Raw genomic sequence first — 21,384 nt, 5'->3', positions numbered from 1 at the left:
CTTACCCAAAGATTGATGCTTCACACTTTTCATTTATAGTGAATTGAAGTCCCATATTACACCAGATAGAACCAATTTGTAATTTCTTATTTGGTGCATTGACGTTGAGTGATAATTAATTGTTTGGTCACTGCCACTAGGTAAACAGCTTTTGTTAGTAGGTTTACATAAGTAAACACAATAATGTAGTTATTTTAAACACATAGAGAAACTTTAACTTATCAAAAGGGTATTATACCTTTGTTTAGGATGCCAAACAGAGTAAGTTTAGTCTTCTTTCTTTATTTTTTGTGATTTAAAAGAGTTTAAAAATCATGAGCATACCATAACCTATTCAGCTTGCATAAAGTGTTTTGTACATTCAATTAGGTTGCCAAATAAAATAAGGGGCCTTTTTTGATCTCGCCTAGGCAGCGCTTACGCTGTCTCTTCGAGACATGCTGTGTTCAGAATATGGGCTTGAAGCCCCTCCCATGTTTTTATTTGCTCCTCTTATCGTCTTTTCATTGGTGAACTAAGCTACTTGTCCCTCCTTTTTAAATTTTGTAACCTCCCATACAGACTGCCCATGTTACATGGGCTCTTACCCTGCATGTTATTACACTTGTAAGCCCTATTTTTTTAGCTGTCTTTGAGCAACTCTAGCGCTCAGCTGTCCTCAAACAGCACCACAATCAATTATTTTTACCCGCCGCAATCCTAATAAACATGTTTTGCATTCCCTTGCACAACATGGCAATCACCGCACGGTGCCTGCCACCTTGTGCATGTGAATAGAGGGAGGTACCCTGAAGTGCACCCCCCACCCCCTCTGGGGGCCCGCAACGGGCCTTCAAAGCACAACCCGCCAGCCTTCCATGGCTGTATCGCCGCCATGAAAAGGCTTTTGAGAACATGCATCATAATATGGATGGCACTGCCTTCTAGGCACCGCCACCATATTGTGCCCCAGCTCCGCCCGGCCAGCAATCATAGCGATTGCCAACTGGCGGAAAAGCAACAGAAGCACTTTTCGTCCGCACCGATACCCCCAGCTATAAAATTATGGCCGGGGGTATTTAGCTGTCTTTGAGCAACTCTAGCTCTCAGCTGGCCTCAAGCAGCGCTCACACTCAGCTGATGACTGCCTTTCCTTTCTAATTTACATTGCCTGGTCTTGTGTGCTTGGAATGTTGTTTCTTCAGACCCCTCCCACGTACCAACACAGCATGGCCGAGCACCTTTCTTTATTTAGTAACGGCGCCACAATTACTTTGGGCTGAAGTGCTTGGAACTTATTTGTTGTCTTTCAAACAAACCCCTCCCACCTCCCCACACAGCATGGATGCTTGCCTTTATTTATTTATTAACAGAACCACAATAACTTTTTTAATTGTGTGCCTCATATCCTATATCAGCATGACACCTGCTGCATTCACTCCACACTTCGGGGCCCATTAGGATAAGTCTGCCCGCCAGAGGTGCGGCGGTCCCGCACTGCTAGTTAGGATGCGACCCCCACCCTGGCAGTTGCATTCCGCATATTTGAGATTGCGGCAGTTGCGTCTTATAGCAGCACCGGCCGCAATACCAAATAAACATGTGCATTCCCATGCACAACATGGCAGGCGCCGCCCGGTGCCTGCCACCTTGTGCATGTGAATGAAGGGGGTACCCCCCAAGTGCACCCCCAAACTCCCAGGGGGCCCGCAACGGGCCCCCATAGCACATCCCCACCAGCCTTTCCATGGAGGCATCTAACGCACAAAAACACCTCATGTGAGAATTTCTCTCAAACATTTTTGGAATGAGTTTCCCTACTACAGTGGGTGACTACAAGGCCTCCCTCTCATGCCCCAGTTGGGAGCAGAAGCACTGATAATGTGGGGTGAGTGCTACCTACCGCTAAATATAGACTTGTCTTAGTATACTAGAATAAACTGTATATGTGTGGCACAGTACATAATCACTAATTTTGAGTGTAAGTGTGAATGATTTAATTGTGCATGTTCATCTTAAAAACCACTTGGTGTATTGAACAGTTGTGTCTGAGTGCCACTGGTATAAAGTTTATTAGGCCATCAGATCAGAATACTGTCCTTTCTACTGTACCATCTTTCAATACCAGGCACCACCACGCTTATTATTTCTTCTGGGGGACCGGTCCCAGGATGTGTGTTTCCGTCCCAGGGTGGACCTGGCTTGGCAGTTCGGTCTGGACTGTCCCCATGAGGCACAAAGTCAGGACTGATTTGCATATGGCTGGGTCTAAACTGGGGTGGCATGGTGAGCAAAAGAACAATGGTTTTCACCCAGATTTCTTGACTTGGGGTGAATGTATGATTCATTCAGCATTTCGTCCATCATTTGTTTGCATACCACAATTTAACTAAGACAAGACAAAATTCCAACATGTTTGAAGGCCCTTGATCCAATACCTTACCCGTATTGAATTCACCTGCTTCAACCCCACGAAGCATAGAATGCTCCAGCTCACGTGACACTGCTCTTAGTGCGTAGGCTTAACATAACAAACACTATTAAGGTAACGAGACACTACACTCTTTTCCACTGCGCAATGATGCCACCCTTGCATGTGCCCCTCTTTCGGCACCCTGACCTGTTATTGCTATGTTTGATTTTGTTTGTTAGGTTTTTGTTAAAATATCTCTCTCATGTATGTTCTACGTCATACTGTGTCCACAGGCAATTGTATCATTACTGTATCTGATGTGGCTACATTGCTATTTCATTTCAGGCACAGATATGTATTTTGCTGTTATCTCAACAGGATCAGATGTTATACTTGGGAGAATTAATGGAAATTAAGAAGAAAAAAAAATGTTTGTTTTATAAAGTGCATAACCGTTTCACACAATAACTGAATTCAATAGCAAATTTTTAATCTTCTTCAATCCTGTTTACTGTTGCCTTCTATTTCAGATAATTCAGATATTAAAAGATCACTGGTTAATCAAGGCCATTTATATATCACTCAGTCAGGTAAAATGATGTTAATTTTATTTTGTGATCATTACTGCACCTGGATAAGCTATACGTGACCGAATAGTTTGTGCAGTGTAGACCCTTAGCCTAAAACACCAATAGATCGTTAGGGGATGATTAACAAATATGAATATTAATTAATATGATATTTACTAACTTTACATTTTTGAGTACGTTTACTAATTTTTGGTATATAAAACTCCTAATATAAGGTACTGCTGAAGACAAAACACAATTGTAAGCCTAGCACCACACATGGCCAAACACTGACACTGCAACACCCTCTCATAGAAAATAATGAAGGTAGAGACTTACTATAGAATCCTGTATGAAATAATGTTACATTAAAATAATTTTTTTAAATAGTTGAAGATGTAAACACATATAAATTATATATACATTAATGTGTAAAGGTTTATAAAAAAAATTATATATTTATTAGTTAATTATACAATATTTTAATAAACCATTTGTAATTAGAAAATAATCTAACAATAAGCTTTCTTAATTAAATATGTTCAAATAAATTCCATACATCACTGTTGGATTTGACCCCATCTGCAGGGTAATCTCAAAACTTTTTGCCTCCTGGTTGTTTAAATGTTTTTTTTTTTGTTTTTTGGATTCTGTTCACTTTATCACTGTTAATCAGTGCTGAAATGCTTGTGCTGTCTCCTTTAAACATGGTAAAATTGGCTTATGCACAATTGACACATTTAATTTAATTATAAGTCACTAGTAAAATCGTACTACTTGTATCCAGGGCCTGTAAAGTAATTGCTAACAGAGGGCCTGCAGCACTTTTTGTGCCACAACTTTAAGCAACATTTTAAAACATGCCTCGGACCAGCCACTGCAGCCTGTGGGCAGCTTCAAGCTGCCCATTTGACCTGGCAAAGTAACCTTTAGCCTGGCCTAAATCTCCATTTTTAATACATATCAGTCACCCACAAGGTAGGCCCTAAACAGCCCATAGGGCCGGATGCTTTGTACTTGAGAAATGGGACACACCCTTTTAAGTTTTACATGTCCTGGTAGTCAAAAACTCCAAAATTATTTTATCACGACTGTAAGGCCTACTTTGGCATTGGATTACATTGGGTTACCTTATTATATTTATTAGGCCCTAACTTTTGATTGGGAACATGTAGATAGATCATGATTGGTCTCAAAAGAATTGTAATTTAAAATGTTCTTTAATGATAAAGTCAGATTTTAGGTCCCAATTCAGAAGATGGCACTTTTAGAAAATTGCCTTCCTCTTGCCCTAACTATCTGGTGCCTGCTGGCAGCATCCTGGGTCAGATTACCCTGCTGTTAGGCCCACGTGCACCTAAATAGAGGCTGCAACTAGCAAACACATAAAAGCAGTCATTTATCATCCTAGATTTCTTGGAATTTTGGCAGGGGAAGGATGAACTTTTCAGAACAAGATGTGGAGGTAGTCTAAAAGTCTCCTCCATTTCAAAGGCTGGCACCAGGTATAAATATTGGACCCTCAGGCCAACATTTCAGTACCCTCCTGGACCTGTGGAGCACTTCATAAACACTGCCTTGGATCCTCAGAGGACTACCCTGCTGTTTGATGTATACCTTGTCCCACAAATGACTGCTCTGCTGCTGCTAGAAGCCTCCTCTTCTGCTTGAGGCTTGCCTTGTTCATCACAGGACTGCCCTTCTGTTTGAGGCCTGCCTTGCGGCTTGAACACAGAAGTACTAGAGTGAGTTAAGAGCTAGTTGGCTAACCACTTGTGTGAGCTTGAGGTAACACGCTCCAAAGACCTTGAACTCTGTACCTGGCTACTGCTTGAGTGAGGCTTGACTCCCTCAATGGTGCAAATATAGTCCTGGTCCTTTTGTTGTGGTGTTAAAGGTGCTCATCCTAGCTACCCCTGATTCTTGTGACTTAGACAATTTCTGACCAAAAAGTGGCATGAGAACTGACAGCAGACTAAAACATACCTGACAGTCGATCCGCCCAAGTTGCATTGGCAGTTGGACTGACTGTCGAATTTCTGTACCTGATCAAGCACTTCCAAAGGAGCTGAATGTCTGAAGTCCGACCTCGATGAGTATTTCCCAACTTCTCAACGTCTCTAAATCAGACAACTCTCTCTGACCTCAGAAATGAGGGGGAAAGGGAAATGGGAATGAAAGAGAGACGGCCACACTGGTGTCTTCACTGGATTCCCCAAAAGGGAATAACCTGCACCTGTAAAAATAAGCAAAGATTTACTACGGTTCTGAGCTCCCGTGTGAACACTCGTATTCCCTGCATAAACATTAATTAACTTAATGTGTGTGTGTGTGTGTGAGGAGGAACTCACCGGTGTGGCCCCATGGGCAGAAGTTCTCTGTGATTAGGCTATTACTCGCGGGACTTGTGACAGCCAGGAAACTCCCGATCCTGAACGACCGCATCCATGCCGTCTTTTTGTCTCCCTACAGAGAGCTGGGAGACAGGACCCGGAAGGGGATGGAAATGACCCTGGAAATCCTCGACAGAGACCAATGAAAGCTGCGGACTGCGAGGAGAAGGGCGGGCACTTGTACAAAGCTGGAAAGCGGGAGAAGACGCTGGATGGAGCAGCGAAGACGGAGAAACCATGCAGAGAGACCAGCGCGAACCAGCCCAGGAGAGGGACATCACTGGAGAGGAACCAGAGGAGCCCTGGTGTGAAGAGTGGTGGATTCCACCGGAGGTCGCTACAGAGTGGCCGCTAACTCAGGAGAGATTGCGGCAGGGCCGGTGAGTGAGGGTGTACCACGAGGATTTGGGGGGAGTTGGGGAGAGAACTGAGGGTTGCGGGAGGAGCGTAATTGTGGTGGCATATAGTATTGTTTTGAGTTGTGGTATCTTGCTGACCCCCTATATTTTAAACACGACCCCAATACCCCGAACCAGGTTATCAACTTAAGGTTGCTCACTAGGCTGATAGGATCTAAGAAGATCTCCGGATATGGTCTGTTTTGATTTTGAGTTTAATGATCTTGGTTTAAAAAGACTTGTAGCACATTTCTCACTTCTCCCTACCCGCACTAGTCCTTTCTTCCCGAATCCCTTATTCTAAGTACCTATTTTTTTTTTTTTAAATATTGGAACACTTCCAAGGTGTGGTGATGGGTTACCCCTTTACATTCAGGAAACTGATGTTCTGACGGCCTCTTCTGTTTCCTCTTTTATGAGCCTCCGGGGAAACCTTTTGGACTTCGAAGATGAGGAGCCGGAACCATCGCCCTCCACACCAACATTTAAAGAGGAAGAATCACTTGAAAAAGAGTATTGTGACGCCCAAACATTTGTTTCTCCTGAACATAAGCTTGTTGAAAATAAAACTCAGCCTGTTCGTAAATACATACAGCCTCCTCGCCTGTATATTAAACCCGCGCTGCCACAAGTGGTGTCAGAAGTGGGATTTAAAGGTGCTATGGAGGCGGCCCTTGTAAAAATGGCGGAAAATCAAGAACATCTGGGGAAAGTAATGGAGCGCTTCCTGACTGTAGTGGAAGAAGACCATGGCAAGATACAACAAGTGCTTTCCGGACAAAGTCAAACCCATGATGCCGCTATGAATAAATTGACAGCGGCGTTAGGACAGCCGAGAGGTCCCACCACCCTGCCCTCAGTGGTGTTGGAGAGATATGTGAGTGGAGAAGATCCAGATTATTTTTTTAATCATTTAGAAAGAATGGCAGCTGCAGCATCTTGGCCTGCTGACAAATGGGGACAATACCTGGGTCTGTTATCTGGTGACTTGCAGGCGGCCTATCAAGCAGCAACAGTTCAAGCAGGAGTTCCTATGCCAAAATTAAAAGATGTATCATGGAACGCTTGGGGGTTGATGATGAATCACACAGACAGAAGCTTTGACAAATGAAAGAAGGACCGCAAGAGACACCCCTGGCTTTATACTTCTGAGTAAAGGATATGGGGGACCGCTGGTTAAAACCAGCCACGACCGATAAGGACGGGATTATGGACAAAATCTATCTAGAACAGAACTTGACCTCCTTACATCCCCCTATTCAAAAATAGGTACGCCAACAAGCCAACCTTACCCTTGAGACAGCGGTAGAGATCGCCAGTGCATATAGCCGAGCCCAAGACATGCGGAGAGGACGGGACGATTTCCAGGGAAAAAATGGAGGACAAAAACCTCATCGACCTCCCTGACCCCCAGTGGTCAAGACACCAGAACCAGTGTCCATTGTGCCTGGAACCCCATCTTTTGAGCCCCGATGGGACCGCAGTGTTTCCAATGTGGAGGTATGGGACACATAGCTCAGTTTTGCCCACAGAAAGAGAAAGAGGAACTAATGGAAATCGGGGTAGCTCAGAACTATTATTGTTCTTCATCGGAAAGAAAACAACCACCCTATCATTGCACTGTCTCAGTAAATGGTCAACTGGTAACCACTTTGGTAGACACAGGATGCCTACATAGTGTAGTTAGACCCCAAGTATTGGGCCCTAATATTGGTCCCATTGATGGAGCAGTCGCTATAAGATGTGTACATGGGGATACTAAACCCTATCCTACCGCTCAAGTAAAAATACAACACCCTGGTGATACAGGAAACACCATGACAGTCGGTCTAATACCCAGGTTGCCCGAACAAGCTATTCTTGGGAACGACTATCCCAAGTTGTCACAGCTGTTTAAGGACAAACATACCCAAGAGGAAGAATGGTGGGCCAATGCCCCATTTGCGCAAGAAGAGGGAAAAGAATGGCCAGTCGCTAAAACATGAAAAAGCAGAAGACAAAGGAGAGTGGAGAAAAAACAGAACCAAGTGGCACTACCTGTGTTCCCAGATAAAAATCCATGGGAAACAGACAGAAGTTTTCATGCCGCCCAACAAGAAGATTCTGTTCTGCAGAAAGCATGGAGTCAAGCACTAAAGGAGGAGGATCCCCAACATGTAGGTCCTATTTCTTTACGATGAACGGTTTGTTATACCGAAAGGGGAGTCTCACACAAAAAGCCCAATCGTTGATTCCTGGTCCTTTTAGAGAGAAAGTGTTGTATCTAGCTCACAGCCACCTACTCGGGGGACATTTTGGGGCCGATAAGACTGAGAAACAGATCTTAGATCTCTTCTATTGGCCGGGTATATATCAACAAGTTAAAAGATACTGTAGGGAATGCCCAGTGTGTCAGCGGAATAGCAGGTACCATCCACCCAGAGCCCCCCTTCAACCCCTCCCTATTATAGGTGAACCTTTTCAGAGAGTAGGGATGGACATAATAGGACCTTTGTTACCGTACCATAGTGGGTGTAGATACATACTCGTTATGGTAGATTACGCTACGCGGTTTCCAGAAGCCATACCCCTACGTAGGCCGGATGCATCCAATATCGCTAAAGCCATGATCGCTGTCTTTTCCAGAGTAGGTTTTCCAAAAGAAATCCTGACTGACCAAGGGACACCCTTTGTGTCTCGGTTAAAGAAACAGGTGTGTACCCAGTTAGGAGTTAAACAAATCCGAACATCGGCTTACCATCCTCAGATGGATGGACTGGTCGAAAGGTACAATGCCACCATAAAAACCAAATTAAAGAAACTCCTGGCTTTAGAATCTAGAAAGTGGGAAGACATGTTACCATTGGCCCTATTCGCGATTAGATGCAAAGAACAGAAAAGCACGGGTTTTCTCCGTTTGAATTGTTATATGGTCATAAACCCCGTACATTGTTAAAGATGGCTCAAGAAAGATGGGAAACAGAACCATATGACTCCAAACCCATCACGGAATATGTATCCAACCTACGTACACACCTGGGACAAATTAGGGCCATTGTCAGAAAGAACCTGGAGGGAGCACAAGAGACCCAAAAGAAACAGTATGATAAAGGGACAAAAGAGAGAACGTTCAAAGTAGGGGAGTCTATACTTCTTATGATGGCGACTTCAGACCATAAGCTGTTAGGACAATGGCAGGGTCCATATACTATAATTGAACGGGTTACTCCTGTGACCTACCGCCTTGAAATGGATCCGGTCAGACATACATCCCAGGTATACCACGTTAACCTATTAAAAAAATGGGAGGGCCCTATTCCGACCACTGTGAACATGGCCCAAGTAATGCCGACCATGTTCGATCAATGTATATCATTCAACACAATGGTTCAGCACACCATACACTATATAGTAACAATATTAATCAAATTAATGATATCAATAAGCCATGGAGTTTTCTTTCTTGTTTTCATTCCAAATCTTCACACACAAGTAGCCAACGCGTTTCGTCCGAAGGACTTATTCAGGGCGAATAGTTATCAAAGTTGCGTCAAGGATTATGTGTTCCAGGGCTTTATCAATCAGAACAGGTCTTCAGGTTATTTAAAGGTCCTTGTTTTAAAATGAAATAGTCAGTTCTCTGCAAGTGCTGTGTTGGGTAGAAACGTGATTCAGATGCCAAAATTCACAACCTGTTTCAGTGATATCTATATTCACCATGAACGATCTTCACATCTCGGTTGTCCCAGTCGCAGTCTCGAATGGGTAGTTCAATGTGTAGACCCTGAGTTACCTAGTTCCCTACAAGAAAACCCATCACAGGTTTTACAGCCCCTACAGGACACTTTTGCCACCTCTCCTGATAGGACGACATTTATTGAACATGCAATAAAGACTGCCCCAGGGAAGCGGGTACGCCTACGACCTTATCGTGTTCCTGAAGCCCATAGGCAAACCATACGGGAAGAGATCCAGAAAATGTTACAGATGGACATCATTGAACCCTCTATAAGTGAGTGGAATTCCTCGATAGTCCTGGTACCCAAACCAGATGAGTCAGTGCGCTTTTGCATCGACTTCAGAGAAGTCTATAAGATATCAGAATTTGATACATACCTCCTTCCTAGGGTAGACGAAATGGGGGAAAGAATAGGGCAAGCCAAATGCATCAGTACCCTCGATTTATGTAAGGGGTATTGCCAAATTCCCGTAAGAAAAGAAGATAGAGGAAAAACAGCGTTCTCTACATCTGATGGGTTATGCCAGTTTAAGGTTTTACCTTTTGGTTTGCATGGAGCACCAGCAACTCTCCAAAGAGCCATGAATATCATCCTACAACTTCATGAGGCATATGCGGGTGCATATATTGATGACATAATCATATATAGCAAGACCTGGGAACAACACCTATGTCATCTTTCCAATGTGGTACAGGCTCTAGGACGATATGGTTTAAAGATAAATCCTGCTAAAAGCCATCTAGCAGCACAAACTGTCAGATATTTGGGTTATTTACTGGGAGACAGAGTAATCTGACCACAAGCTTCCAAATTGACAGCCATATCCCAAATCCCCTTGCCCCGAACTAAAAACGACTTACGAGCCTGTAACAGAGTGACAATACAGGATGACCCTGTTTACATTAAAGAGACATTGCAGGATATTGTTTCCCCTTCAACACCCCTCTTCTACCCCTCACAGAACGTCGAGACCACAGACAGTACGCAAGAGAGCGAGGAGAGACACTGGCCCTTTAACGAGGAGACAGCAGAGGAATGGGCAGGGCTGTTTGGTGAGGCGGAGACGTCTTATACGGAGGAACGCCTGCACCAGGTGTGCTTGTTCACCCAGAGAGAAGAAGATGTGTGGAGAGAAGCTGACAAGGAGCGGAGGAGTACGGACGTGGAGGCAGAAGGAAAGAAAGACCCGGAGTGTGAAGAAGCTGTGACCTCAAGAACGGACGAGAAGCCAGGAGGCCAACGACTTTACGAGTCACCCCGCCACACACCCAGGGGAGGTGTCTGGCTAACTCAGGTACGCAATACTATCCGGAACTGGGTGGGACGTAAGGGCGGTTCATCTAATCAACGCTGATACCTCCTTGACCCGGTGTACCTTTCCCCAAGCACTATCCTGCACTTCCAGTAGTCCGACACAAAGAGTGTTACACGTGTCAATGTGTCCTCACTCCCTTTCCCCTTCACGTATATATATGTAAAGCACCCCTCTCACAAAAGACTATTTCTGTCTGTTTAATCCGAGAGCCAAACCGGACCCAGACGTAAAGCCTCGGCGGAGTCCGGAGGTGTTTCGACGACTCGATCCATCTGAAGGATCCACAGGAGGCCGAGTAGAAGTAGGTCTACACGACGTAATACGTCTTTAAGGAAGAAGTGTACTGACCACTTGCACAACACAATAAAACCTGTGAAAACTAAGACCCGCCTGTTGCCGATTTCTCTTGACCCCGTCACAGTGGTGGAGAATGCGGGCATCGACACCATCTGTATAGAAAAGATGGAAATAGTCGTTCAGCAATTAGTGAAGGGTCAAGAGAGGCTTGAGTGGAGTGGTAGTAGAACAACAACTATCATCGGCACAAGCTGACCGAGAGATATGGAAGAAAGCCTTTGAAGCACGAACAGAAGTTCTTCCCCCATGGACTGACCCAGTACAGCGAACGGGGAATGTAGAAAGACCCGTCACACATGGAGCACCAGCAGTTTCTCTCCAAAAATATCAACCTGGAGAAGACCCCGATTCGTTACTGTTGAACTTTGAACGAGCCGCTGGAGCATGTGGCTGGACCATCAGTAAGTGGCCCTTCTTCCTAGCACCCTTACTAGGAGGTGAAGCACAGGCCGCATATCAGGTTGCAAACCCCACTGGAGACACTCCGTATAATGACATAAAGAAAATATTATTAGACCACCGAGGGCTCGACGCGGAAGCCTATCGACTGCGGTTCCGAAAAGAGAGAGGGAACCCTGGAGAAAATCCAAAAACTCTTTTTGTTAGACTAAAAATGGTAGCTGATAAGTGGCTCACTCCAGCAACCAGTAGTAAGGAAGAAATACTAGACCGCATATACCTTGAAAAGTTCCTAGAGGCTCTCCCATATGCAACTCAGAAATGGCTTAGACAACACCGGTACACAGACAAAATATCGATTTTTAAATATCGATATACAAAAATATCGAAGTTTAAATATCGATGGGACAAAATATCGAAGGTAAGTAATATCGACAGTCTTAATATCGATATTGGTATGATATCAGTAATATCGAAGTTGTAAATATCGATGTCAATAATATCGAAATTAATAACTTTGATGTTACTAATATCAATTTTTAAATAAATTTAGTGTATATTATATTGTATTTATTATTTTTTAATATTTATTTTTAATGTAATTTAATTAAATATTGTCTTTTACTACTGTAGCGGGTTGTGGGTTTATAGGGGAATAGGGTGGGAAGTAATTTAATTATGTTAAATTAATTAGTAGGAATTATTAATTAATTAATTAAGAAATATTTTTTAATTATTTTTAATTAATTGATTAATTGATAAATATGTTCTGTAGCGGGTTATCGGTTTATAGGGGAATAGGGTGGGAAGTAATTTAATAATAATTAATTAATTGATATAGGTTTGTACATATTTTAATTAATAATTAATTGGTAATTAATTTCTATTAATTAGTTAATTAATTAATATAATTTTTGACATATTTATAAATATTAATTAGTTGGTAATTAATTAATATTAATTATTTAATTACATTAATTATAGTAATGTTTTTTATATATAATTTATTGTTATTCTTAATTAATTAATTGGGAAAAATAATATTAATTATTAAATTAAATTAATTACAGCAAATGTGCTAATATATTTACTTTATTGTTATTGTTAATTAATAATTAATTGGTAATTACATAATATTAATTAATTTTGGGTAAAGGAGTATTTTTTGGGTTCAGGGTCAGTTTTCAGTTTTTGGGTAAAGGGGTATTTTTAGGGTTCTGGGTCAGTTTTCAGTTTTTGGGTAAAGGGGTATTTTTAGGGTTCAGGGTCAGTTTTCAGTTCATGGGTAAAGGGGTATTTTTAGGGTTCTGGGTCAGTTTTCAGTTTTTGGGTAAAAGGGTATTTTTAGGGTTCAGGGTCAGTTTTCAGTTTTTGGGTAAAGGGGTATTTTTAGGGTTCTGGGTCAGTTTTCAGTTTTTGGGTAAAGGGGTATTTTTGGGGTTCTGGGTCAGTTTTCAGTTCATGGGTAAAGGGGTATTTTTAGGGTTCAGGGTCAGTTTTCAGTTTTTGGGTAAAGGGGTATTTTTAGGGTTTAGGGTCAGTTTTCAGTTTTTGGGTAAAGGGGTATTTTTAGGGTTCAGGGTCAGTTTTCAGTTTTTGGGTCAAGGGGTATTTTTAGGGATAAGGGTCAGTTTTCAGTTTTTGGGTAAAGGGGTATTTTTAGGTTTCAGGGTCAGTTTTGGGTTTTTGGGGTACAGGGATATTTTTAGGGTTCAGGGTCAGTTTTGGGTTTTTGAGGTACAGGCGTACAGGGTAAAAAAAAAAAATTACAATAAATCAAATAAATTACATGAAAAAAATTAAAATTACTTTAAATTATTAAGTGTTTTATTTATTTTAAATGTATATGTATTAGTTTTAATTTTGTTTTAATATTTTTATTAATAGTTGTAAAATTATATGTATTTTAAATTTATTTTTACATTATTATTAATACATTTAAAAAAACGATATTTTTGATTCCGATATTTTTGTACTTCGATATTATTTTTTCGATATTTTTGTACTTACCTTAATGAAGATAGGATTCCGATATTTTTGCTGTCGATATTTTTGCTCCGATATTTTTGCATATCGATATTCTGTCTGTCGATATTATGTCAGACATTCGACAACACCATAATCTGACCACCATCCAAGCAGTCGAGATGGCTTCCACATTTTCCCGAGCTCAACCTAAGAATCTAAGTTGGGATTATGAGAAATCTTACAAAACAAATACAAAAACGAGTTGGGATTATGAGAAATCTTAAAAGCCAAATCCAAAAACTGAAAAACGTGTAAAGCGGCCATTGGACCCTCCGCGGTCTCGAGCATGGAGAACGGAACATACCGGACCGTCAGAACCACAATGTTTCGACTGCCGTAAATGGGGTCATATCGCCCGGTTATGCCCAAAAAGAAGAAACTCAGAATAACCGATGGAGGTGGGCTATCTACCCCGGGCTGTACTTTCTTTCGCAGAAATGGGAGCTGCATACAGAGTAAGTGTTAAAGTGAATGGTTCATCTGTACAAGCACTCTTAGGTTCAGGTTGTCGGCAATCAGTTATCCAATCACAGCACGTACCCATTGATCAGTATATTGCCCAAAAGAAAGTAAATATCAAGTGTGTACATGGGGATATTAAGCCTTACCCTTTGGCCGACGTACCAATCCAACCTACCCTGGGAAAACCTCATACTATTAGGGTAGGAGTCCTCGCAACTCTCCCTGAAGACTTGATTATTGGAACAGACAACCCAAGGTTTTTACAAATGTTTAAAAAAACTTTGGAACAGGGTCCATACATTCAATCCCAAAATGTTTTTTGGAAAGAACTGGACTCAAAATGAACCAACTACAAAGAAACAAATGATGTTGTCTTACGCTTCGTAAAATTGTCTAAAAAAGCTACTGCTCCTACAAGAGGCTCCCGTAAAGCCATCGGTTAGGATTTATACAGTGCATATGACTATACAATACCTCCACAAGAAAAAGCACTTATAAAAACCGACATTCAAATTGCTGTTCCCACATGCTGCTACCGAAGACTCGCCCCACGATCTGGACTAGCGGCGAAACATTTTATTGATGTAGGGGCTGGAGTCATTGATGAAGACTAAAGGAAATGTGGGAATCATACTTTTTAACTTTGGAAAAAAAGAGTTTCAAGTAAATAAAGGTGATCGAGTAGCACAACTGATTTGTGAGCGCATATCGTACCCCACTTTGGAGGAGCTAAACGTTCTAGATGACACTGAACGGGGTGCAGGAGGTTATGGTTCCACAGACAAACCAAGGTACATTTCCAGCGTTACTCTCCCCAGATCCATGGGTCTTGGACAAAAGTTTCCGTTTCTCACAAATCAAAGATCCTACCCTCTACAATGCATGGGAACAGGCTCATGCAAATCAGGATAAAGATATCAATGTTTATCCCAAATTCATAATACAAAACGATCTATTGTATAGACAAAGAAAACCAGATGATCCTCTACAACTCCTAGTACCCGTACCTTTTCGGGACCAAGTACTCTTTTTCGGACACAGTCATTTGATAGCCGGACATACCTAAATAATTTTTTTGGGCCGGGAATATATAAGGACACCTCTATATACTGCAAGGAATGCGGGATATGTCAAAAGAAGAACATGGTAAGCCATTCGAGAGAGCTGGAATGGATCTCATTGGACCCTTGCCAAAGACCAAAAAAGGTTTCCAACACATACTCGTGATAGTCGATTATGCCACTCGATTTCCCGAAGCTTTTCCATTAACAACCACTACGTCTAAACAAGTTGGTGTGAAAATGATTACGTTATTTAGTTGAGTGGGATTCCCCAAGGAGATCCTAACGGATCAGGGCACACCATTTGTGTCGAAATTAATGAAAGAAATTTGCCACAACCTGAATATCCACCAGATTCGCACCTCTGTATACCACCCTCAGACGGACGGTCTGGTGGAACGTTATAATCGCACTCTGAAGTCGACCCTCAGGAAGATGATGGAAGTCAGCGGGTCCGACTGGGACCAGATGCTGACCCTAGCGTTGTATACCATAAGGGGTCAGAAACATAGCAGTATGGGAATGTCCCCCGTTCGAACTCCTGTATGGGCGCCTTCCACACTCTCTCCTGGAGATGACCAAAGATGCTTGGGAAAATGAAACTCAGGAAGAAACGGCTGCCACTCTGGACTATGCCAGAAATCTGAGATCCAGACCGGGTAAACTGAGAGAATTGGCTTTGTCGCAACTAGAGGAGAGTCAGAGACGTCAGAAAACGGCCTACGATAAAGGAAAGAAATGGAGACAACTTAGCGTGGATGATTGGGCTCTGGTCCTCCTTCCTTCCTCCACACAGAAAGTTTGAGCTGAATGGGTCGGGCCCTCTAAAGTGGTTGAAACGATTGGAAGAACAAGCTACAAACTGCAGGTGACACCGACCAAACAGCAGACATATCACATCAATTTGCTCAAGAAGTGGTTGGGTCCACTGCCTGCAGGGGTACACATCCGCAACGAAGCTCCTCTACTCGTGATCAACTAATCCTTAATGATGAACTCAATGATCAGCAACAAAAAGACCTTCAGGACATACTCTCGAGACATGATTCCCTGTTTTCGAACACACCAGGTAGAACTACTCTGGCTGAACATTGTATTGACACACCTCCTGGTCAGAGAGTGAAGATACTCCCTTATAGAATCCCAGAAGCAAGACGGGCCGCCATCAGAAAGGAAATCAACGAAATGTTGGAGATGGGGTTATTCGTCCCTCCAAGAGCGACTGGTCGACCCCCATTGTCATGGTTCCGAAGCCCGACGGAGTCGACGTTTTTGCATGGACTTTTGTGCCCTTAATGAAATTTCAACGTTTGATGCATATCCGATTCCACGGGTAGACGAACTGATTGAGAAACTGGGTGATGCCCAATACATCACCACGCTAGACCTCACGAAGGGGTACTGGCAAGTGCCCCTCAAAGAGGATGACATGAAAAAAACTGCTTTTTCCACTGAAGATGGACACTTCAAATTTACAGTACTTCCCTTTGGACTGCACGGGGCCCCCGCCACGTTTCAGCGCCTAATGAACACTGTTTTGAAAGGTTTGACGGACTTCACTTCAGCATATCTTGACGACATTGTCATCTATAGCCCAGATTGGTCCACTCATATGTCACACTTACACACTGTGTTCAGAGTCTTGAAGAACGCCGGATTAACAATCAATGCAAAAAAATCCAAAGTGGCCTTTCAGAAAGTAAAGTACTTGGGCTATTTACTCGGACATGGTGTTATTGAGCCGCAGATAGAAAAATACGGGCCATTGCTGATACACCATTCCCTACAAACAGAAGAGAAATGAGGGCCTTCCTAGGGTTGGTTGGATACTACCGACGCTTTATACCCCAGTTTGCTCACGTGGCTGCCCCTCTCACTGACTCATTGAAACAACAAGGGAAATCAACGTCTCCCATTACCCCCACAACTGAGATGCAGGACGCTTTCCATAGATTGAAGTCGGTCATCACATCTACCCCAGTCCTTACATCTCCGGACTTCTCCAAACCTTTTATTTTGCACACCGACACCTCAGACTATGGCATTGGCACGGTACTTTCTCATATGGGTTCGGACAATCATGAACATCCCATATTATACATAAGCAGAAAACTTTTTCCCCGTGAGCTAAAGTATGCAACAATAGAAAAAGAATGCCTCGCCATTAAATCGGATACTATCTTGAAGGGCACAAATTCTCTCTGTATACTGACCATGCCCCCCTGTAGTGGATGGCCCGCAACAAATCCAACAATGCCAGGGTTCTAAGATGGTTTTTGTCTCTGCAGCCCTATAAATTCACTATCCATCATCGCAAAGGTTTGGACAATGTTGGGGCTGATTTTCTATCACGCCACCCACTCCCCGATCGTGAGTGTCTAAGGGGTGGGGGATGTAACAGAGTGACAATACAGGATGACCCCGTTTACATTAAAGAGACATTGCAGGACATTGTTTCCCATTCAACACCCCTCTTCTACCCTTCACAGAACGTCGAGACCACAGACAGCACGCAAGAGAGCAAGGAGAGACACTGGCCCTTTAACGAGGAGACAGCAGAGGAATGGGTGGGGCTGTATGGTGAGGCAGAGACGTCTTATACGGAGGAACACCAGCACCAGGTGTGCTTGTTCACCAGGAGAGAAGAAGACGTGTGGAGAGAAGCTGACAAAGAGCGGAGGAGTACGGACGTGGAGGCTGAAGGAAAGAAAGACCCGGAGTGTGAGGAAGCTGTGAACTCAAGAACGGACGAGAAGCCAGGAGGCCAACGACTTTACGAGTTGCCCCACCACACACCCAGGGGGGGTGTGTGGCTAACTCCGGTACGCAATACTATCCGGAACTGGGTGGGACGTAAGGGCGGTTCGTCTAATCAACCCTGATCCCTCCTTGACCCGGTGTACCTTTCCCCGAGCACTATCCTGCACTTCCAGTAGTCCGACGCAAAGAATGTTACACGGGTTAATGTGTCCTCACTCCCTTTCCCCTTCACTATATATATGTAAAGCACCCCTCTCACGAAAGACTATTTCTGTCTGTTTAATCTGAGAGCCAAAAAAGGGACCCACACGTAAAGCCTCGACGGAGTCCGGAGGTGTTTCGATGACTCGATCCATCTGAATGCCACTACAGGAGGCCGAGTAGAAGTAGATCTCCACGACATAATACGTCTTAAAGGAAGAAGTGTACTGACCACTTGTACAACACATTAAAACCTGTTAAAACTAAGACCAGCCTGTTGCCGATTCCTCTTGACCCCGTCACAGAGCCTTTCTGGGGTTACTCGGTTATTACCGCAGATTCATTCCTCATTTTCTCAGACGGCAGCCCCTTTAACAGACTTACTCCAGAAAAACTGTAAGACAGAGGTGTGTTTCAAATACCCATCCTTGAAGGTAGTACAAGCGTTTGAAGCCCTCAAACACTCACTGACATCCGACTCTGTGGTAACCAGTCCTGACTATTCTCTCCACTTTATCCTACAAACCGATGCTTCGGATCAATGGTTAGGGGCAGTGATATCTCAAGAAACCCGTCAGGGAGAAAAACCCATATTATACATCAGTCACAAGTTATTTCCACGTGAGAAAAACTTATGCCACCATAGAGAAGGAAGCATTGGCCATCAAATGGGTGATAGAGACATTACGTTATTATCTTGAAGGCAGGGATTTCACATTATATACAGATCATGCCCCTCTTGAATGGTTCGCTAGGAATAAGGGCCATAACAAGAGAGCACTCAGATGGTTTCTTTCCTTACAACCCTACCGATTCCAAACCAAACACAGGAAAGGAAGCGACCAAGGAAATGTGGACTTTTTATCTAGATTTCCCCAGGATCTGACCCCAAGTAGAAGGACAGCAAGGGAAAGGGAATGTGAGGAGGAACTCACCGGTGCGGCCCCTTGGGCAGAGGATCTCCGTGATCAGGCTATTACTCGCGGGACTTGTGACAGCCAGGAAAATCCCAATCCCGAACGACCGCATCCATGCCGTCTTTTCTTCTCTCTACAGAGAGCTGGGAGCCAGGACCTGGAAGGGGATGGGAATGACCCGGAAATCCTTGACAGAGACCAATGAAAGCTGCGGACTGCGAGGAGAAGGGCGGGCACTTGTACAAAGCTGGAAAGCGGGAAAAGACGCCGGACGGAGCAGCGAAGATGGAGAAACCCTGCGGAGAGACCAGCGTGAAGGAGCCCAGGAGAGGAGACATCACGGGGGAGGAACCAGAAGAGCCCTGGTGCGAAGAGTGGTGGATTCCACCGGAGGACGCTGAAGAGGTGCCGCGAACTCAGGAGAGTTTGCGGCAGGGCGGGTGAGTGAGGGTGTACCACGAGAATTGGGGGGGATTGGGGAGAGAACTGAGGGTTGTGGGGGGAGCGTAATTGTGGTGGCATATAGTTCTGTTTTGAGCTGTGGTATCTTGCTGACCGCCTATATTTTAAATGCGACCCGAATACCCCGAACCAGGTTATCAACTTAAGGTTGCTCACTAGGCCGATAGGATCTAAGTAGATCTCCGGATATGGTCTGTTTTGATTTTGAGTTTAATGACCTTGGTTTAAAAAGACTTGTAGACCATTTCTGACTTTTCCCTACCCGCACTAGTCCTTTCTTCCCGAATCCCTTATTCTAAGTACCTATTTGTTTTTTTTTATATTGGAACACTTCCAAGGTGGTGTGACGGGTTACCCCTTTACATTCAAGGAAACTGATGTTCTGACGGCCCCTTCTCTTTCCTCTTTTATGAGCCTCTGCTGAAACCCCTTGGACTCCGAAGACAAGGTGCCGGAACCATCACCCTCCACACCAACATTTAAAGAGGAAGAATCACCTGAAGAAGAGTATTGTGACGCCCGAACATTAGTTTCTCCTGAACATAAACTTGTTGAAAATAAAACTCAGCCTGTTCGTAAATACATACAGCCTCCTCGCCTGTATATTAAACCTGCGCTCCCACAGTGTGGAATATTGCTTCTCTCTTTTTCTGTAGAAATGTATTGAGTTTTTGAGCTTACTTCCTTTACTCAGGATAAATTCAACACAAATTTGAAAGGAGTCTTTTCTACATCCACATCTTTTAGGAAGAAGGCTCCTGCCAGTTCTGAAGGTAGTGCAAAACATGTAGGTAAGTAAAAATATGTATATATTCTCATTCATGAGTCAAAACAATGGATAAATACAGCAAGGTTTGATAGCACATACAATCCTTCTAATATTTTTCAATGCTGAGTGCGCAATTAGTTGATAGTCTATGGTTCAGTAGTTGAGCATGCATAAATTAGTAGCACTTGGAAAATATATTGAATAGTCTCCAACACTGCCAATCTTATAGAAAATTAGAAATTGTGTAGAACTGAGTAATCCAAGCATTCTCCAAGACTGAGAAAAGCTTAATCAAAAACAGAAATACCTGTAATAAAGACGCTGACACAGTATCAGGAATTTCTCTTGAGAAGTAGCAGGGATTTCTGCTCCAAAGCTATGTGAGCGAAAATACCTCGCTAATAAGCTCCAGGATATGCAAGCATGTAACAACACCTCGCTAAAACAGAAACAAGAATTCTCTGTGGTGCAGAATGGAGACATCTCTCTTCAATGGAAAAACGACTGTTGAAGTGCGCCGAGTATTAGATGCGTGCGCACGATACAGCTGAACTTGCAAGTGGAATGTTATGAGCACTAGAACGCTAACCTACAATGTGCGTTCTCCATGTTGGGAATAAGCTAAAGGAGTATTGCTTGGGCTAACTATGTGTCTGCAAATAACCTCACAACCTGGTGGCTCCATATGATGGGTCAATGCAAAAATGTGTAGCCCTGTCTTATTTTAAACGTGGGACGTGATTTTCTGGACCTATGGACAGTCTGCTCAAACCTGACACTTACTTCCCGGTGGCTCCACTACATTTTTCTCCACAGCAGTAAATGCTGTTTTGTTTGACTTCGGAGCAACTGTATCCAGACTCCTGGAGACCTCATTGAGCACAGACTGCAGCTATGTCCCACTGGAGATTTTTGACTTCCAAAAACTGACAAAGTTTGAAGGTGCAATTATTCACTGCAACTCAGTCCACTGGGTCCCTGACTACAATGCCTCCTCCTCAGGCAGCACCAGCTTCCTTGCCCCACTGAATTTTATTTTCCCAGGAACCTCTCTTTGAAATTTCTTCTAAACCCAAGACCGGGTCCAATCCATGCAGGTTGCAAATCAGCACTTGTAGGAAATTGGGTTATTAGTTGTGTAGCCGGAACAAGTAATAGGCCCACAATTCTCCTTACTGAGAG

Source organism: Lissotriton vulgaris, chromosome 3_1 (genome assembly GCF_964263255.1).
Source record: "Lissotriton vulgaris chromosome 3_1, aLisVul1.2, whole genome shotgun sequence".
Taxonomy (NCBI): Eukaryota; Metazoa; Chordata; class Amphibia; order Caudata; family Salamandridae; genus Lissotriton; species Lissotriton vulgaris.
The sequence above is the reverse complement of the archived record's forward strand: the minus strand, read 5'-3'. Positions refer to the sequence as shown.